The sequence below is a fragment of the Phasianus colchicus genome, chromosome 5 (assembly GCF_987193195.1).
Source record: "Phasianus colchicus chromosome 5, bPhaCol1.hap1.1, whole genome shotgun sequence".
Classification (NCBI taxonomy): domain Eukaryota; kingdom Metazoa; phylum Chordata; class Aves; order Galliformes; family Phasianidae; genus Phasianus; species Phasianus colchicus.
In genome coordinates, this window is record NC_143440.1 from 16,230,718 (window position 1) to 16,251,865 (window position 21,148).

The following is a 21,148-nucleotide window of genomic DNA, read 5'->3' on the forward strand; positions in this document are numbered from 1 at the left end:
GGTGCAGCTCAGTATTCAAACCCACACATTTGTGTGTTTACATGTAAGTACCTACATGTGAGCCGTGTGCCTGAAGTATGCTGTTGCTGGGGGACAGCTTGTTAGCTCAGTCCTTCATCATAAGGGCAGCCTTCTCCTGCCAGCTTTCCTCCAGCTGTCACAGGGCACCTATGGTCAACACACAAGATCCAGTGGCTCATATGCTCACAGTACAACATGTACAAAATTACTTCAACCTAAATACAACAACCAAATACAACGTTGCTTTTTCTCTTGAGGCTTTGATGCTGCCCTCCCTTGAGGTTATGCTACTGTACATTTGTTGTTCTTACAGGTGGCTGTTCTCCCAGATTTTTGAAGGATCTTGGCCAAAATAATATAAAAAGTTTTACTTACATTAACTAATTCATTTGTCTTTTTTATATTCATGGTTTTCTTTCTGCATATTTCAATGCCCTTTATCAAACGGACATTTTTGATCTGTCATTTCTCAAACAAGGCTATACGTAGCAGGTACAGACAGGATGGATGTTCTCAACTAGCAGCAAAACAAGATACTAAATTTCTCTCAATCAGTTGTTTTCATCAGAACCAGAAACTATTTCAAGGAAAATATTTATTTATTTTTTTTAAGCATACAAATCTTATTGCATCATTCGGGTAATTAAAATGCTGTAACAGTTTCCACATTTCGCTGCCTAATTAACAGCAATGAAGGCCACACTAAATCAGGATGAATCTGTAATTTCAGTGCTAATCACACAAGTGTGAGTGTCAGCATCATAATGAGATGCACAAATCTGGAGGTAATGAGGCTGTAGCTGTCTGGGAAATTAGAGCAAGTGCTGGCACAAATTGTATAGCAAGGTTTATTCCCATTTTATTAATTATATGCTTGCACAGGGAATTGTAACCAACCCAAATTCCTTTAATTTGTGGAATTCATGTACCAGCTAAGAACCTGACATCTGAGCATGACGTTAGGTTTGTTGGATTCCCCATACCTCCCTTGGTTCAAAAAGGCAACAAAAAACTGCAATCTCTGTAATGTTTATTTAGATGTGAAGATTGCGATGTTCCAGCGCACACATTTACATTGCAAAGCTGATGGCAGTACAGTTGCACTGTGATCATCTAATGGTGATGGTACTGAAGAGAACTGTGTAGGACATCAAGGCTTTCTAAGGCTGAAAGGGATTTCAGTAATGCTGAGATATGACAAATAAAAACATTTTGGGCATGGATAATGACCGGTATAATGTAATTTCTTTTCTTACCCACTGTACTAAGCATCTTGGAATGATGAACTGAAAAGTGCCAGCTTGACTGTTTCCTTTTGGCTAAGTGAAAGGATGGAAGCATGTGGTTTTGCATTCTAATGAAATGTTGCAGTGCCACGGATTGAAAATACTGATTCAAACTTGTTGATTCTCATGAGGTCTGTTGGTTTTATAATCAGATCATGAAAGTTCATCTTTCCTTTAAATCAGGATGATTAAATGAATTGCGTTCATTCTATCCTGAGGACATATAATAAAGTTCTGGGTAATTTGGAGGAATATACCATGATGAAATTAGCCATTTTATATTGATGGCTAGGAATGACAGTGATTTTTCTCACACTACAATCCTTTATAATTAGTTAATATTTGGCACCCAAATAACCTACCTAATTTTTCACAAATGGAGGTAGCTGGAGTTGTAAAGGACTGAGTATTTGCAAAGATGTTCCCACTTCTGCAGCAAGCCATAGTAGTAATAAACTTTAAAGTCATTTATGCTAACCTTATCTAACAAAAACAATAAATGTGACTTCCTTATATTAAGATTTAATAGCTACAAAATTATTCCAAAAAGCATGGATTCTTTCTCTGCTGTAGCCATATTGAACTGCACTGCAGTGTTAGTTTTTTGTACTAGCCAAGTGTGTTGTATGCATTAAATTTGAGGCAGATGCTGGTAAAGTTCCAGTTGGTCATCAGGAAGGGATGCTCTATGTTACCTTGTAACTGATAGAATTCTTGCTGAAAGATCAAATGAGCAACTATCTTTGATATGAAACAGTTGCATGTTGTTTTAGAGGAGATATGTCTTCCAGTGAATTGCAAGAAAATGTTGATGCATTTTGTTGCGTTTTTTCTACATCCTAGCTTGAGATTTTTTTCTCCAGTTTCCAATCCTGTTTGGTCTTCTATTTCTTTGCCTTAAACAGTAAGAACAGGCAATAGTACAAAAAGTTGCCTCTTATATGGGTTTTCTTAATCAGCCTAGCTAGACCGACTCCTTCCTTACTCTGCAGATTTCTGTCTGCTAACCAATTTGTGGTGTTTATCAAGATACAACTGAACAAACATACTAATGATTGCCAGCATAAACACAGTACTTGCATGTTCATCTGGTATTAACAGATGGTATTAGAAAAGATTCAGTATGCTCTTTCCTGAAAGTTGTTGACTACTACTTAAGAAGAAAATTTTCTCTGCTCTTAAGAATTTTGTCTTAAAAGTCAAAGCTTGATAAAAATCATGATTCTGACACATACCATAAGGCTGGCTGTTCTGTCTCCAGATGCCATCTGTCAGGGTCCTTGTTTTTAGGTTTCCATTCCCTGGTAGGAGATGTTGGAAATAGCAAAGCATTCAGGGTTTTTGCCCCAAAAAGGGCAGGTGATAGACTGCAATATAACCAATGCTGTCAGTGGCTGCATGGCTTTGCTCTGAGATTATCCATAGTGTGGTGTATAACATTCACATCCTCTTGGCTCTGTCTCAGGAAAAAGACCTACGGTGTAAGTTTGTAAGTTGTCATTTTTTTATTACGCATATCAGAATATGTTTTATCTGAATATTTGATTACTAGTTTAAATTCTCTCATGCAGTATCTTTTCTGAGTTATTTTGCTTGAAAAGAATAGATGAGGTTGATTGGCCAGGATATCCCAAAAGCTGTCAGAGTACTATGTGCCATTGGTACCATGCATGGTATGAATTACATCCAGCCACCATCACAGTTCATAGGAACCTCAAGAGTTTCTTTTTATCTCAAGCTGAGATTCAGACATGTGGATTCTCTCAAAATCTTATGAAGTCAGAAGTGTAGACAGTATTCTCTTCCCAGTACAATACCTTATGAATACTTAGCATTTGAAAGGATCTTCATAATGCAGGGGAACAACCGGAAAACAAGTGAGGGTAGAAGTGGGTCTGGAGTAGAAAAGGCAAGTGATCATTAAGAATTGAATATTTTACTTTTTTTAATCTATGAATTATATTTGTAATGCTAATTGCATGTTAATTGTTACATTTTTTTCTTCTCTTTTCTTGGCCTGCTGTATGAATATGCTTAAAGATGACCTTTTCAAGGGTAGGAAATATTGGGTCACAGTTAAAAATCAGATACCTACACATTAGGAGAGCTGAGCTACAATAATACGTGCAAGACTCTAAAAGAGTAATATAAATTGCAGTTAATCTAGTTTTTTATGACTTGATAAGCTCATACAAGCTTTACAAGCACTCAGGCTTTAGTAGCATAAGCTATTATTTTAATATATAATTACCCAGTTCAACTGTGGTTAAATTTAATTTTCACTTCATTATTCAGAAGACTGTACACTTATTTGTAGCTTAAGACACATGTCATGTATTTGTAATGCATTAATTCAGTTCCAGCATTGATCAACACTTAAGGTATAATTAGCAAGCAGATTTAACAATCTGCTGGGGTGATGCTCTCTGTTGCATAACTACTGCTGTTGTTGTTCAACAAGCAAAGAAAGTTTTGCTGGATTTCAGAGCTGAGTATTTGTGCACTTTATCAAGTACTAGGAGGCAAAGTAAAAAGTAATATTCCATGTACAGGATGGGCTTTAGAATTTCAGTGTCAGGAGTGCCTAGCAGTATTAATCGTTTTAAAATGTACATAGATAATCTGTTAGAATAATATAACTGAAATTTTAAAAGAAAAATTTATAAACTTTACACAGATATCTGCAGTACAGCATGGAATTCTACTGTTCTTATATAGCAGATATGAGCTGTTTCAGTGAGCAAAAATGTAGTCTTGATGTTTTTAAACAGAATCTTCATATTACAAGCAGATAGAGCAAGTTGTTTATGGAGAAAATGAAAACTTTCTGCACATTAAACCTAATTTTATCTCTTGAAATAGAATTCAAATAAAACTACGTGCTGCTAATAATAATTGTGAAATATCATCATTCTTCTAACTCCAGCTGGCCAAATACTGCTTGCTAAATGTTTTCGAGTGCAAATAGTTGCTTAGCTGGGTTGAGATTGTGAAGCAGCTGCTATACGACTTGAATAAAGACTTTGAGACGCCATAGTAATCCCTACTTAGCCCAGCAAAGTGCTGCTTACCAAACCAAGGTCACTGCTTATCAAACCAAGACAGTGAAAGACTCTGAATCTTTTTAATTTTCTAAGTTTTTAGAAAAAGACTGTTCTGTGTGAAGCTCTAGCCTAATCTGGAGTTTTTCATAAGAGGTGTTAAGAGAGGAGAAACATCTGTGTTTTCACATAATATCAAACTGCAGTGAGAGAGTCTCCTGTAAAGATGAATGTCAGGCTTTTCAGGAGTAGACATTATTGTATACATGGAAAGAATCACAAGCATCACTGACAGAAACAGCTGTAGCAATTAGCCAATTAAACAGTTTTTACTGATGATCTGCGTTAGCTAATAAAATTTTAACAAGCTATAAAACACCCCGTGGATCGATCTTGCTACGTTAATAGGCTGGATCATAACCAATACTTATTAATTCTAACTAACGTTGTTTGGAGATGGAAGGAGCAAGTGGACTGTATGCCAAATGTAAGAGTGGAGATATCATTCCAAGTAAATTCTAATAGTTTAGGGAATATTTATAATTTATTTCACTTGATAAAGCAGTCTTTTTGAAAAGCAGTGTTAGGGGATATCTTTTTAGTTTTCCATGTCATTAAGCTGAGGATGAGACTTCTGTCCATGGAGTCACAGCAGGATCACAGAAAAGCTGATACAGAAAAACAGACAGGTTTGAGGGATGATGAGGAGTTTTTTATAGTTCTGTATCAAACAAAATCATCTTGAAGCAAAACATAGCTAAAAACAAAACAAAACCATAGCTCAGGGTTTAAGTAACTTTTGTTATTACTTACTTGATACTACATTTTTATCTGATCGCTTAACTGCTATTTTTCTCAACCAAAATGGTTATTGAAGGTTATGCAATGGTATTTTGAAATTTTAGGGGCACATAGAGAGCTAGCAGACACATAAGAATAAAGAGGATGTACAAAGCAAAACACAGATGTAGCTTTAAATTTTAAAAATACCATAGGTTTGTAAATAACTCAAAGAGAATTCAGTCTACCTTGCATAGGGTAAATTCCCCAAGATTCTTGGAATTCAGAGCAGATGACTGATAATAGCATGCATTTCTGGTAGCTCTTAGAAGGATCTTGCCAGATTTCCAAACAAAGCCAATTTTAATTTCTGATAGCACACGTACTTGTGGTTAGCCCAACACTGCTGTTTCAGTGACATCATGACTGCAATTCATCTGAATTCAGCTGAAAATTCAGGCTGCTTCTCAGGGAAATTGCTGTGATGTGTGTGCCCATGTGTGCAAATGTAAGTATGGATTTAAAGATGGAAAGTGACCCTATGCTCTAAGTATGAAAATCACTTATTATTATTAAATAACTATTATTATTTTTGAAACACTTAGGTAATGTAAAACACACACATTTAAGAAATGGAACATAAAATTCTTGCACAGAAATATAGGTTTCATGTCACGTGGCAAATCTCCAAGTTGTTCCTTCCTCTGCAGCATCTTTGTTTACCTTCTTTGGTACAGGATTCTGATGGGAATTTTTCATACCTGAAATAAATTGTGACCTCAGAGCAGTTTTGCGAATATTTGCATTAACACCTCATAAATATTTGTACCAGTCTGCAAATGTTTGGAGTTGGCACTAAAAATATTAGTAGGCATTGCTGTCACAGATAACTACTGCCAGTGTAAAGCTTCACTGTATACACAAAGAACTCCTCACTTGGTGGATAAGTACCGCCACAAGCAAAGAACCATAACTGTAACCATCACTGCTGTCCCAGCAAATACTTCACTTCAGCTGGAAAATGATGACTGGTATCTTGGCACCAATCTAATTGAAGTTATTAGTAAATAATAAGTAAAAGACATTCCAGAAAGAGAAGAGTTGGGGCGAACACCAACTTAGGACTTACCTGCAAGATGAACAGAACCAATATATAGGCCTCAGTTGACTTCAGCAGGTCTTTCTTGTTTTGAAATCACTGTGAATACACATAGTCTAAGTTAAAGTAATAAAGCATGGAAAATTACACTTGGTAGTAAGTGATATTCTATCTGCTGTGCATTTAAGTGCTCAAACTTTCTCAAGAAAGCTAAATCTTTTATCTGGTGTGTGTGTTCTGAGAAATACTGGAGTGAATGGCTAGGGAGTGTAGATGGAAAAATTCACATATAATTGCCCATTCCTGTGAAACTGAATGAGGAGCTCACCTGATGCTTTGAGATAAGTTGCATGTGATGTTTATTCTCCATTGGCAGCAATTCTAATTAGCATAATTAATACTTGTGGTGAGATTTGGTCAGGGATTTCACAGAAAAGTTGTGTTTCTGCAGTTGGTACTTTTCCAGAAAAATCTCTGCAGGTGTTGAGTGGAGGAAAAAAGAACATAAAAAGAACATCAACAATCAGTGAAAGTGACAAAATAAGCACCCCTTCTGTCACTTTATGTACAGGTTGCTGGATTTGAACTTCACTGTTCTTGTGCTCTTACCTTTGCTGAGTTTAACCTGATTACAGTGCTGCAGTTCTCTTTGCCTCCCTGACAGGTTTCTTGGAGGCTGATCCTACCTTGTTCTCCAGGAATGGGTGGTTCCTTGCAACTAGAATAGATGCTGCTTCATTGGTAGCGTATGCTTTCCCTGAGCAAGCTCTTCTCCAAGGTTCCCCCAATAGATGGTCAGTAAATGCTTTCTTATTGTACCTGATCTGGAATCTAGCTGCAGTTATCATGGAGTTCTGCAAAGTTCTGCTCTGAGGCCAGAAGAAATGTGACATTTTCATAACCTTAAGCAAAATTCATAGCTTAGGGGTGTTCTCTCACTTGTCAGAGATAGCTGGTGAAAATACATTTTGAAGAAATGTAATTTGAAAGACTTACCGGAGGGGTAGGGGGTAGGTGTTCCATGACCTCTAGTGCAGAAATAACACAGAAATGTTTGGAAAAGTTTGTGTTGTTACTTTTGGTTGAAACACAGAAGGGCGGAATGGCAACACAGAGGCTTGTTAATGCAAGTGAAAGCAATATGGTGTTTGCAGAGCTGTGGGTGTGAAAGAAGCAAAAGAAGACAAGCCTCTTTATTACTTTCACAAAATGAAGATCGTCAATGCGAAGATTCTGGAATAGATTTCTGTTTAAATCTATAAATATTGTACTTCATTATGAGGAGACAGATTTTGTGCTTCATGGTTCTTAAACTGCTATTAAAGATGTGCTCACAAAAGCAGAAAAGAAGCATGAGGTGCACTAGATTCTGTAACTTCTGGGTTTTACTTGGATTATATTTGTAAATCTTGATACATTACTTTGAAAATCTTCATTTTTTTATGCTTACATAGTTTGCTACTTTATTACTGTTTTCACTAGCACAAAATGACAAGTGGCTAAAAAATGCTGGGTTTTATTTACACCTTTGTATTGAGAAGACAAATTGCACTGAAATCTGAAAGGTCAGTTCTCCAGAGAAGGCATAAATTTGAGTTTATTTTTTTCCTATTCTATGTACATCTTGCAGTCTGTTTAAGTTAGAGAGAAGTTGTTGCTCCAGATGAGGCTTAAGATGTAGAATGCTTTAAAAGTTTTATTGCAAAGAACGTTTACTGCTTCCTTATCACACCAATTCAAAAATAATTTTGTAATAATTGTTTCTTTCAATAGAGATAATAAGTTAAAATCATTTTAACAAATCTGTGTATTAACCAACATTTCAGTGGCAATAAATGCCCTTTTTTGGAGTCTGTTTTCAGTAGTCACTAGTCTGTTTGGAAACTTGTTAGTGCAAAAGATTGGAAAATACAGTTTGTCTCTATCTGCAGCTCCTTGCTGAAATACAATGCTTTCTCTGAAAGTAATGCCTCCTATCTTATTATTTTGGCCCATGATGTTAGAGGTGGATGTAGGTGGTACAGCAGTAGAGATTGAACCTTCCTGCCAGTATTCCGTTACATTTTGTTGTCGTATGACGGATGGCAGCAGAGGAGCACCCACTGACATTCAGCAGTGTTTACTGAATGTTTATGGAGACCAATCAGTGTATGTCAGCATAGTGAGGCAGTAGGTGGTGCATTTCAGCAGTGGCTCCAGCAACAGTGAGTCACCTCCAGTGCTGCAGTTTTCTGAGCGCAGCATGCAGGCTTTTGTTCATTGCTGGCATGAGAGCATAGTTAATGGTGGTGACTATGCTGAAAAATAGTGTCACGTAGCTGAGAATTTGCTCTATCAAATAGTGTTGTTATTCTCTTTGTAGCTGTTGTAGCTCCCACAGAAATAAATAGGAAGCTTTACTTTCAGAGTGATCTAAGAATCATGACTGGTCAAAAATAATTTCTATTTTATTAGTGATATTAGATTTCCATTAATACTTGGAAATTAATTTGAAAAAAAAAAAAAGCTCATGTTTAACGACAAGTTAATGCGTTAATTACAGAAACTCATTCATAAATGTCAAATCAGTTCTCAGTGTGATTTTAATGTGTTTCTACGCATATTTTGATTGTCTGTATTTCTAATAATTCTAAGTGAATCACAGAATCACAGAACGGCCAGGGTTGGAAGTGACCTTAAGGATCATGAATCTCCAACCCCCCTGCCAAATGCAAGGCCACCAACCTCCCCATTTAATGCTAGACCAGGCTGCCCAGGGTCCCATCCAATCTGTCCTTGAACACTTCCAGGGACGGGGCATCCATGTTCTACTCAATTTCAAAACTCTTGATCCTTCAAGCATGCTGTACAGTCAAGTTGGCAAATTATATATCTGGCAAATGCCAGATCCACAGTATTTAAAATAAAGAACTTGCTTCTGTTTCTAATGCTTTCCTACCTACTGTAAAGTTAACATGTTTATCTTAGATTTACGTCAGAGTTTGGTGTGTCCCCTGGGAAGGTTTGTATGCCAAATCAGCATAAACTCTTTACTATTTCCTCCCCACAATTCCCCTAAATTTTCTGATGATTGACTGCTTGTATTAGTGCATTTTTCCATATAAATTGAGATTAAACCATGACTAATGGAACTGTGTTCCAGAGTTTTTCATTTCCCAGACATCTCTCATCTACTGCAGTGGCACCTACGTGCCCTGTGGGAAAACAACATTGAAATAAGTGCTCAAACAGAGATAAGTTTTTATGTTCACCTGATTGCACTATGTACGGCAAAGTAAGATGAACGATTTCTGGTTTGTTCTTTATTTCTGTGTTCAAAGGGGTATGTGGCAGACAATGACATTGGCTGGAGATTGTCAGATTCTGTTTAAATGTGACTCTTAGCTGCATAATTTGTTAAAATACACTCCATATATCATAGATTTTCAGGCATCACAACTGGGAAATGCATTCAGAGTACTTTACAAAGTGAGTATAACAGTTTATCACTTGTAGTTCATGTTTCTCTGTTCCTTTCTTATTAATTTCTAACATCCTGTTTGACTTCTTGAGAACTTCTGAGTGTAGCTGATGCTGGCAGAGAACTTTATAAAAACACCAAGGTCATCTTTCTGATTGTTGACTGCTTATTCAGAACCAACACTTCTCTTTTCTCATAGTTATTATTTTTGTGTGTTTATCTGCATCAGATTTTAGTTGTCTTTTTATTGCCTCATAATTAATTGTTGTAAAATTGTGCAATTCATGTCAGTATCTTTTTGTATAATCAGCAAATTTTAGCACCCTAAATGCTCCTTTTTAGATTATTTATAACTATAGATCGAATAGCATAAGTCACAATACAGATCTTTCTGAAGTGCTTTGACATACCTCTTTATGACATGAAACCATCTATTTACTATTGCCAGATAAAAAGTCCTTATGCTCACTAATGTGATGAAGCCTTGGTGCAAAGCTTTGGATTCCTACAGGTATCTTTTATCTGTCTTGAGAGGTTTGGGACTTGGCAAAAACCATGCTTATATGATGTCAGAAATATGGAATTAGCACAAAATAGTACAGAAGTCCATATAAGAGCTGTTGTCTCTGTTCATAATGCACCAGTACGCCCAGTATCACTTGCAGTCTGCCTCTTCAGTGCTCTCAGGAAGAGATGCATTCCTATGTCTTCAGTCACAGTGATGTCTGCTTACACTAAAGCAGTTGCTACCTTCTAATTCTGTTATTTCACTTGCTTACAAATAAATCTGCAGACCACACTGCTCCCCTTTTTCTTGCTGACAGTCTGATCCTGGCTCCACTCCTTCCAGTCACTCAGGTGCACTGCATATACCTGAGCTCCCCTGGGTTGGCCCTGCCTTCCCACCAGGTGCTCAATCACTGCTTGGGGGCATAACTTAGCATTTCTGCTACAGGCCTGAATACTGTCATGCATATTGCATGACAGAATACTGTAATGTATATTTAAATGACATGATAGATGATCACCCTGTCCCCTACCAACCTTTGAAATAAAATCTGATAGGTTTGCAATGCTTAAGGCCTTCTGTTCACTCAAGACATTTAAATATCAGCTCTGGAGTCTGCAGTCCACATTGCCCAAGGCATTTGGGCACTTGGTTCTTTCAGAAGTCTTCTAAAATTAAAAGTCTTGATAGGAATGAAACCTGTGAAAGCTTTAGAGGTTTTAGGCCTTATCACCTACAAGGCAGTGGTTGGAGTGATAGGGGACCAGACCCAGCATCTGTATTTTGTTCTGCTATTCCATGTGATAGTCAGAGATGGAGGCATTCAGTATGTGCTTTTAGTCTTTGTATATGTACTCCTATAGCTAGTATTTCATTTTTGTATTTTGACAATGAGAATTTAAAAAAATCTGTATTTATTTTGGTGAATGCAGAATGAGTGTTAAACACAGTGTAGCTGCTGGGAAGCAGCGTGCCTTCCCAAGTAGCCTGTTATTTCCTTTGAAATCATATTTAAATTCAACCATTGTTTGGTCTGACATATCAGTTTTAACAGACCACATATTTATTTTTGCAAGGTCTTCTTCTGCATTTGACCTAGCTCAGCTTGGGAGTGTTCCACAAATTACTTAATTCTTTTCGCTCAAATGCATCACCAGGATAGCCAGTGCCAGAATGTCACTCATCAGCATTTTCTTTGATGTATTTAATGTTCTGTTAGAGAATTAAAGCCGAGTTTGACATTCAGTGCATAATGAATGTCTCTGGGGCCACTTTGAGGTTCTGTAACAAGAATCTTGCTGTCCATTTCTGTTTTGCATCATCGGGTAGGCCTGCTGAGGATCAGAGTTCCTTCCCTGTGCTGTAGAAGTGTGCTAAACCAGGCCCCTTACCATTCAGCTGCAGCTGGGAAAGGCAGGATCAACAACTGCTGGCTTCTTCTTGAATACTAATATCACAGGTTAACTCTTAGTTATTTGTTCTTAATCAAAATAAACTGAAAATCCTAACAATCAAATACAATACTGTCAAGCATTACCCTTAGGTCCCACATAATTTTTGCCATTTTTTGTGGAGCATCCCTATGAATTAATGTAAAATTCACTGGAGTGTTAAAGGCAAGTTTTTCAGATGTACTACTGTATCACAGTCATTTTGTGTATCATGCTTCCAGAAATGAACTTTTGTTCTCACTTCTTTATTTGACTTTTCAGCTTTCTTTTGGAGCTATCTAATTTCTTACACTATTAGCCAATAGAGTCAATTTCTTACATGCTTTTATTTTAGATACTCATCTCCTGGGATAAAACTTGTTCATTGGCTAATAATTTCTTGTAATTGTGTTAACTCAATTTGATTTGACTATTGGTGTACAGTGGGACTGTTCACAGTGGACTTTGAAAAATGCTCTAAGGGGAATGATGGTGAAGGTACACTACATACAGATTACAAAAACCAAACCAAACAATCAAAATCAGTCATTGGCTTAGGGAGAAACAAAAAATATAATGTATTTTAGCTTGGTTCTGGAGTGAGCTTTTTAGATCAGTCTTTACATCATCTCCCATTTCTATACTTTAATTCACATAGGAGAGCAGTCTTAGAACACGCAAAAATTTATTTACTTCGGACAAAACTGAAGCTGTATTTTATTTTACAGTGTTTTATTCATTAGTGAAAAATTATTCTTCTTATGGGAAGGTGAATTCCTAAGGACCGAGTAACTTTCTAAACAAGTTAACTTGCATGATAAATCTAAACAGCAAGGTTCATTAGTCTTTGTAATGGTATAGATATAGAAATTATGGAAGTTATTAGTATGGTTGCATACAGTGATTGCACAGTTTCATTAAATGCACTTCCAAGGCAGTGAAGGTTAAGCAGTCAATTAGTCAAGTTCCAGAGATGCTGGAGGTAAATTATTCAGTTTTTACTTGTGTTTATGAATGTTATCATATCAGCTACTTTCAGAAATAGATGTAAAGCTCCAGTTTCATCTTTTCAGTGCTGGCCAATGCAGAAAAGTTATGTACATTGTTCTGAAAGGTATGCCTCCTATTTATTTCCATGGAAACTACAATAGGTACAAAGGACATAATACAGTATTTGATAAAGCAAATTCTCAGATACAAACTGCTGTTTTTCAACATGGTCACCACAATTAGCTACACGTTTTTGTCTACATGCCATGCTTGTGAAAATTTGGAGATGATACCTCTGTTTTACCCTCCTTACTTATTTCCATATGTAAGTATTTAGCATTTGTGGGGGTAAGTTGGAGTCCAGTCAGTCATAGCATCCTACAGTCAACCAGTTCTCACCTGCAACAGCTGGCTTTACATATTTTATTAATGAATGCATTGCTTTCTTAGTATCTGTGAAAATCAAACTAAACAACAGATCACATACTCTTTTACTGCCCTTTGAAAACACTTTTAAGAGGCAAGTCAATTGGTAGTTGATGCTTCTTTAAAAAGTTGTGAAATCCTGAGCCAGGAGACATAAGTTCTGAGTGGAAAAATTCCAGATGTTTGAATTACATGTAGATCATAGAGTAATCTAGGAAAAGACCTTTGAGATCACTGGATCCATGTGTTTTTTTTCCTTTTTAAAAATTATTTTATTTTATTTTTATTATGAACAACAGATGGAATGAAACAATATTCCTGGTTCTGTGAAGCTTCAGTATTGTCTTTCTGCATTCAAAATTATGGAACCAATTGTTTACAGAACGTTTCCTAACCTGTAAAATTGGAGCAGCTTCTTGAATTGTTTCTCTTTGACTGTAATAAAAAATAAAATTTGAATTCGACAGGAAATATTAAGTGGTGAACAGTTTAATTTGCTTGAGATATAAGCCAGAGCAAAGTGCTCCTGAAGTTACAGTCTTCTTATACTTTCCTAAAACTACTTTTCTGTTAACTTTGTAGCTTCTTGCTTCTCATTTCCCTTCTTACCAAGGCATCCTTTTGAATTTAGTGAGGAATATTTTGCACAGAAATCAATTGAAAAGTTATTTATAATTTTCTGATACCTGCCTTATTTTTTCTAGACTTCTACAAAAGTTGCTACAGTATTTCTGAAGAAATATTTATGCATCGTGGCATGTCTAACTGCTGTTAGGGAGAAGTCATTGTTTTATTATACAAAATCCCCACTGTTACTGGCTGGGTTGGTGTTGTTTTTTTGTAGTTTAATTTATAGCCTCATCATAGACATCTCTCTTTCAGAGGAAGAGCTTGTTTCCAAATAGATTTTTCATTTTAATCGCTAGTCTTCCCACCTCAATCTTAATTGCTGGATGTTTATGCATCATTCTGAAGTGTGAAACACTGTGACAATCTGATGGTTTTATGAATTCTTTGAGCACACTTTTATTCAGTATGTTCTTATTTTGTAGGTACAAAATAGCAAATTGCAACTAAGATTATAGACGTGGAAGTGCTGATGCAGTTCAAAACTGTTACGACATGGGAGGAGCAACTACAGGTCTGAATCTGTAATGTCAGTCAGATTCATTAAATTATGTTGGTACAGCAACTGGTTAGCCTCTTCCAGGCTCAAAATATCTTGTGTCAGATAATTAGTACTGCCTAATTGTATTTTGTTGCAAAAGAGGCAAGTAATTAAACAGGTTCTTGCGGTGCCTACAGGGCCAGAAAGGGTCAGAAACTGCTTGTAATTAGAATGTATGTTGTGAATGTGAATTAATAGATGAAATAATGTAACTATCTCTTCATTTCCCAGGATCCAAATCAGTTTCCAGCATATTTGAACTGTTGTTGCTTATTCATCTTCTCCACACACCTCTCCTTTTCTTTTTCTTTTTCTTTTTCTTAGTCTCTTCTTGTGAACTTATGAAAGCTGTAAAACGTACAATGCATTTAGACCCTTCCTGGCTTGGTAGCAACATGGGCAAATGACCTAGTAAAATCTGGTTTGGCCTTTCCACTGTGTTAATCTGTTTTGGCTGTCTTTGGTCTCTGTTCTTCTTTATTCTTCCTAATTTTGTTCTTTGTGTGAAAATGTTTTGAGTGTTTGATCAAAAACAGCAATCATCATTGTTCACATTGTCGGAAGGAAAAAGAGAATCATAAAATGGCCTTGGTTGAAAAGGACCACAATGACCATCTAGTTCCAACCCCCTGCTCTGTGCAGGGTTGCTGACCACCAGACCAGGCTGCCCAGAGCCACATCCAGCCTGGCCTTGAATGCCTGCAGGGATGGGGCATCCACAGCCTCCTTGGGCAACCTGCTCCAGTGCGTCACCACCCTCTGTGTGAAAAACTTCCTCCTAATATTTAACCTAAACCTCCCCTGTCTCAGTTTAAAACCATTCCCCCTTGTCCTACCGAGATTACTTACAAAATAGCATTTGGGATTTCAAGTCAGCAAGTGACAGAGTCAATCAGAAAACTGATCAAAAATCAATCACCAATGGAGACTAGTTATGGAATCAGAGCTTCCTGAAAAAAGTGAAACTTCTTTTTTATGCTCTGAGAAGGTAACTTTTATATCGCTGCAGGAATACTCAATTTGATTCACCAAGCATTGTTTGATGCTGAGTACAGAATCTGTCATCCGGTAGTAATAATTCTAGATTTAAGGAGAAAACTGTGCCATCCTGAATGAGGATACTGAAATATAAGTTCTTCTGAAGGGGTCCAATAGTGGCTTCGTAGACTATGTGTGTAAAGCAGTTCTGTGGTTTACTGCAGTAGCTGCAACAGATTACAGCCCCCCCATCTTATGTAAAAGCAAGCACAATTAAAGTAATAACCAGCAAAAGCATTGGCAATCCCAAACATAGGTCAGTAAGCCTGCCAGTAGCCACAGCCGGGATGTTTTAATCTAAACCAAGCACTGTTCTCCATCTTGTTCATGACTGTAACGTAGGGTCTGCAATTCTACGGCTGACAGTCCCATCAGTTTCTCTTCATCTTATAGCTTTCTTCTTTTTTTATTTTCTTTACTTAACAAGGTCATTCATACCTCATCTCAGTGCATACAAATGTAGCAGGAGCTTGTGATAATTATGTATGTGGGGCAAACGGAGTTATTCCCAGGTGATATCTCTGCCATATGGTTTTGAAATGGCTCTTTGCAATGAAAAGGAAAGTTCCACTTCTCCCCTCAGGCCTGACACAAGATAGAAAACTTGACTTATTTGTGGCAGTGAATCTATTTAGTATCTTACTAGACTCAATTCAGTGGAATTCATTTTTTAAATTGAAATAATCAAATGCTTTTCATATGCCTTTGGAAAAAGAAGATGCTCACTAATGAAAGCTGAAACAAAAAGGAAAAGTGATAACCTCTTTGTTCCCGACATTCTTTTTCTAAATTGTGTTTTTTAAACACAATTTAAACTAAAAGCATTATTTATTTCCACATTATATCAGACTTTCTTCCACTCTGCTTTTATTAATCAATGCCTTGCAGTTGTCTTTGTTCTTCAATTTTCTTTCTTTAATTTGTTCTTTCTTTCTAGTTTGACCTTTCATTATATGCATATCATGTAAACATAGCATGCCCTTGTTAATGCTTAACTTGTTAGATTTATGGTTAATAGGCATTTTAAGGACTTTCTTCTTCCATTAATTGGACAGCTGTATTGGTGATTACTGCACATGTTGGATGATTTGTATAGGGAATGCAAAGCTGTAATATTTTGAAAACTTTATAGCAGTGTAATGTATGTTTGCATTTGGAGCCACTTTAGTTACAAAAATGCCCTATTGTTTTACTATTGACAGTAAATTTAGATAAATTGTGAACAACTACTGACTAAATTTGCTCAAATTTTTGCACAGTCAACTTCCATCATTCAAATGTGGCAAAAGGATATACTTTCCTAGCTTACCCAGGTACTAACAAAATTTTAGGATGTACAGATCCCACATATGCTATGAATATAACTCTGCTTTATACCATTCCTCTAAATCAGCAATTTATTCAGAAAACCAAAGGTTTTTTTTGTGTATAAAGTGGGGCTGTTTAGCCTAGAGAAAAGAAGGTTCTGAGGTGACCTGATAGCAACCCTTCAGTATCTAAAGAGGAGCTAGTTCTACTGAAAACTATTGGTGATAGGTGGACAGTTAAACTGGATGTTCTTGGAGACCTTTTATAACATCAGTGATTCTATGATTCTGTAAGAGAGAAGGGGACAGACACTTCAGCAGGGTCTGTGGCAACAGGACAAGGGGAAATGGTTTCAAACTTAAAAGAGGGGAGATTTGAGTTGGATATAAGGAAAAAGTCTTTTACAGAAACAGTGGTGAGGCACTGGAACTGGTTGCCTAGAGATGTGGTGTTTGTGGTTAACGTGAAAAGTAATGCTGCTTTATTTAAACATTCCAGGTATATGCTTGTTAGAGGTAAGACAATGTTACATTTTGAATTTTCCATTAACTTAGAGGAAAATGGCATGGCCATCAGTTTACCCCTTGATTTCTGCTCCACGCATTGCCAGTTGATTTAAGCAACAATTCTTTTTGAAATCAGTTTGAATACATACCTATTGTTTTTGCTTTAAAAACTAATCTTAACTAATCTAATCAGTAAGCACAGATATGTTTGTCCAGCAGAACTTAAAACAAATCAACAATAAAAGAAACAATATTTGTCTGAGATACAGCAAAGATATGGAAGATGTTCTGCTGCTTTTTCATGGTGCGAAGTGTTGGGTTTTATTTCAGTAGTGCCACAGTATTAGTAATAGTTTAACTATCAAGAAATTTAAAATATATGTGCTCAAACATTTACTTGACTGCTATGATGAAGATAGTTTTTTTTTTTTAAAGAGGCGTAAATCTCCACTCTAATTGGATAAAATATACTTTATTACTTTATAGCCCATCTTCAATTCAAGGTATGCTGAGACTGGAGGAATTGTATGCTGTCCAGATTGTTCTAAGGCCTGTTTAAAATGAACTGACCTAGGAGATTTGCATTACTTTGGAAAGATCAGCCATTATTTGCATGAGCTTGTAATTGTGCTATCTTTTCAACAAAGACCAGAAGTCTTCTAGTAGTTCTACAGAGGTCACTCCAAAAGTAATGCCTGCTGTTTGTTCCCATGTAAACTACAACAAGACGCAAAGAACACAGTAACATGATTTGATAGAGTAATTCTCAGCTACAAAACACTATTTTTTCAACAGTCACCACCATTAACTATTTTTGCTAGCAATGATAAATAGTCTAGAAACCTTTTAAAATTTGTGGTTCTTTTATAAAAGAAGCCATCATAAAAACAACCTGGCAGACTACAGAACTTGCATAGTTGTAGTTTTTCTTATTTACAGCTGAAGCTGAGCTGAACAGTGGATGTGTTGGTATATCTGAATTTTGTTCAGCCTCACATCCAGAAATATACAGCCTCACTTTTTCATTATGCATTGCTTACAGTGCCAGTTCTTGAAAGAATGGAGCATGCTACTGTATTTAACATACTGCGTTTGAAAGTGCTTTATCCTCAGGCATTTCAAAAACCGTACCCTTAAACTGGCAATTTTATGTTCAAAGATTTATTTTTAGGATTAACCTGCTGATCCTTGAAAGAATCCTATAGGGATAAACAAGCATTAATTTTTTGTTGTATTGAGAAGTAGTTTTTAACCAGGAAGACCATGTGTTGCTTAAGCCTCTGCAGTAAGCCAGACTATTGGATGAGCTGGAGTAGTTTAAAGTTTTATATTATCCTGCCTAGTAAGGACTAATACTTCTACTACTACACAATGATACATAATCTTAGAAGAACTTGTTAGGACCTATATTTCTTCTATGAAGAATGAACATTAAGCTGCTGTAATGTTGGTTTGGTGGTTTAGCTCTTAAAAAAATATATATCACCAGCTGGCTTCTCAGCATCTTCAGTTCTCATCTAGATATATCATAGTCTTAGAAACCTGGAAGCACTTTTAAGGATTTCAGGAATCTGTAAGAAGATTTCTTTCACTCAGCATCTTCTCTTTCACATATTAGATACTTGTTATCTAACTTACATCTTTGATGACAGATTTCATACATTATTCAGTATAATTTGTCTTCTATTTACTACTCCTTGTGTATAGAATCATAGAATCACCAAAGCTGGAAAAGACCTCCAAAATTATCCAGTCCAACCATCCACCTATCACCAATATTTAACACTAAACCATGTAATTTGAAATACGTACAATTTCTAGTGGAAACACATCCTCAAATCTGTGGTGTTGAGATAACTCTTACCCTAGACTGTGGTGAAGGTCTCCTTTGGTGTGTGATGGGAGTAGGCAATGCTTTCACTGTGCTCTAAGCCAGTTCTGGCATTTCATTACAGCATCCTTGGGTATAATCATTCTGAAACAACATTGGAAGTCCTAGGCTTGTCCCAAAAAGAGGGTTATTTTCCCACTTACCCACATGCTGGAGGCTCCTGGAAAGATTTCAGCTCAAAACAGATCTCCACACTGCCCTTTAAAAGGTTGAGATTAACTCTTCTCTCTCTGGACATGATCTATAAAGAAACCCTAAGTGTCTAACAAGTGATTAACAAAAAGAAAAAAAAAGGAGGAGGAGGGTGTCAGGACCTATAATTTTCCCTTTTTCTAGAATGGTAGAAGCCCTTAAAAGTTGAAATTCTTCAAAACATGTAGGTACTTTGCTGATAGTCATTTTGCTGAATATTCTCTTTACGTTTTTACTGTAATACCTTCATGACTCAGGTTAGTGAAAATGAGATCTCCTCCTGTTTTTGTTTTTTTTAGTATCAAAAGAAACAGTTAAAACACTACATTTGCTTTACGGTTATTGACACATCAGTACCACACATTTTGTAATGTCTTTTCACAAGTAATGTCAATTGCATTTAGAACAACTTGCAAGCATAAGGATGTTAAGTATCTCACAAGACTGCACTTGGCTTTCGATCAGCCCTAACAAGAATAATCATACTGTGTAAACCTCTTGAACTGCCACTTTGCTATGCAATGTAAACAAGTTACATTGCAGGAATTAGATGAAACAGAACAGGTGAATTAAATTTGGGGATTGAAAGAGCATGCTCTAATTGTGTTTTGTTTAAATAATGGTTTTATTTAGTGGTCACGTGGGCAAGAAAAGCTCTGTGATGCAAGGTTTGAGGAAACAGTTGAGAGAAAGTATTTTCCTTTTTTATTTTTAAAGGCAGTTGTCACTTGTGTTTCTTATTTTAGTTCTAATGTTATCTGTGGTTTCTTGGTATGCATTATTGGCTGCAGGTGAGAAGAGTCTGGAGAAAAATCAGTTTGCTTTCACAATGTGAACATTTTACATCTGCAAAATAGGCTAACATCTGCTTTAAACAAGGCTTTTAAAGTCATCCCCAGTGCGCAGCAGAGTAAATTATAATGGCTAATGAAATCATTTTTCATTATGAGGGAGGGGAGGATCTACTTTAAATCAATTTTTAAGTTATTATATTATATATTAGACTATTTACATATCTGCTTCCCCCCTCCCCTTTATCCCTTATTCCAGCTTAAAACTTCAAGGAGGAGAAAAGATTCTGGCTTAGAAGTGAGATAGGTTTTGCTAGTGTAGCTCATAACAGAAATGAGTCAGAAATGGAACTGTGATAATCTTGAGGTGACCTGTTTCCTAAATTTCAGAGATAATTTTGTTACTCTTACCTTACCCAGACATAGGCCTAATTAGCAATAACTTAAAGAGGAATAACAAAGACAACATTGCAGTTTTACTATATAGCCACATTTATAAAAATGTGTGTATCATATATGGAAAGCACAGCAATGACAGCAGAGTAGCAAAGTCCTAGGCTCCAGCAAGTGAGAATATGCTCAAATGCAGCAGCTGAGAACACAAAAACAAATGAAATAATCTGCTTAGCCTCAGAGAAGACCTCAGGTAGGCAAGGATCTCCAGCAAGAGCCTCTCATCTCCACTGCCAACCCTTAAAAGAGGTCTGGGAAGGGCTGGATCCTGGCTCCACCCCTTCTGGTCACTCAGGTACATTGCATACACCTGGGCTCCCCTGTATTGGCCCTGCCTTCCCACCAGGTGCTCAATCACTGCTTCAAGCTGTGACTTAGCATTTCTGCTATAGTGTGCAAATACAGTCAAACTAAATGAAGATACGTATTTATTGAGGACTTCAAGTTGAGTTATGTACTGAGTTCATAAATGCAAATAAATCCTATAGCTAGTAGTCAAAGAAAACTTTTTAAAACAGGATAAAATAGAGCAATTCTTTGAGCTGTTCTGTAACCACATGCCTAATTACATTCAGTTCTTGTCTGCATTTTTAATTCTGTAAGGTTGCCTGAATCCTCACAAGTTTTTTGTTCTAGCATAGTTAGGTACTCTACTGTTAACTACTACCTAACAGGAAGGTATCCTTTGGCCAGAGATGAAAGAGACAACAAAATTGAGTTTTAAAGGAAAGGAACTCATTCTTTCAAGACAGCAAGGGCT

The 21,148-nt window shown here is 36.5% G+C and overlaps 1 protein-coding gene and 1 long non-coding RNA gene across 5 annotated transcripts in view; one reads left to right on the forward strand and one right to left on the reverse strand.

The window, feature by feature from the left end:
• CHID1 (chitinase domain containing 1) overlaps nucleotides 1-21,148 on the forward strand; it is a 108,582-nt gene that overhangs the window by 72,614 nt on the left and 14,820 nt on the right. The window lies entirely within an intron of this gene.
• Nucleotides 3,630-6,723, reverse strand: LOC116238993 (uncharacterized). Its single transcript, XR_016467241.1, has 4 exons — nucleotides 6,556-6,723; nucleotides 6,258-6,326; nucleotides 5,752-5,889; nucleotides 3,630-5,016 (listed from the first exon to the last, which is right to left on the reverse strand). It is a non-coding gene; the product is annotated as an uncharacterized LOC116238993 (long non-coding RNA).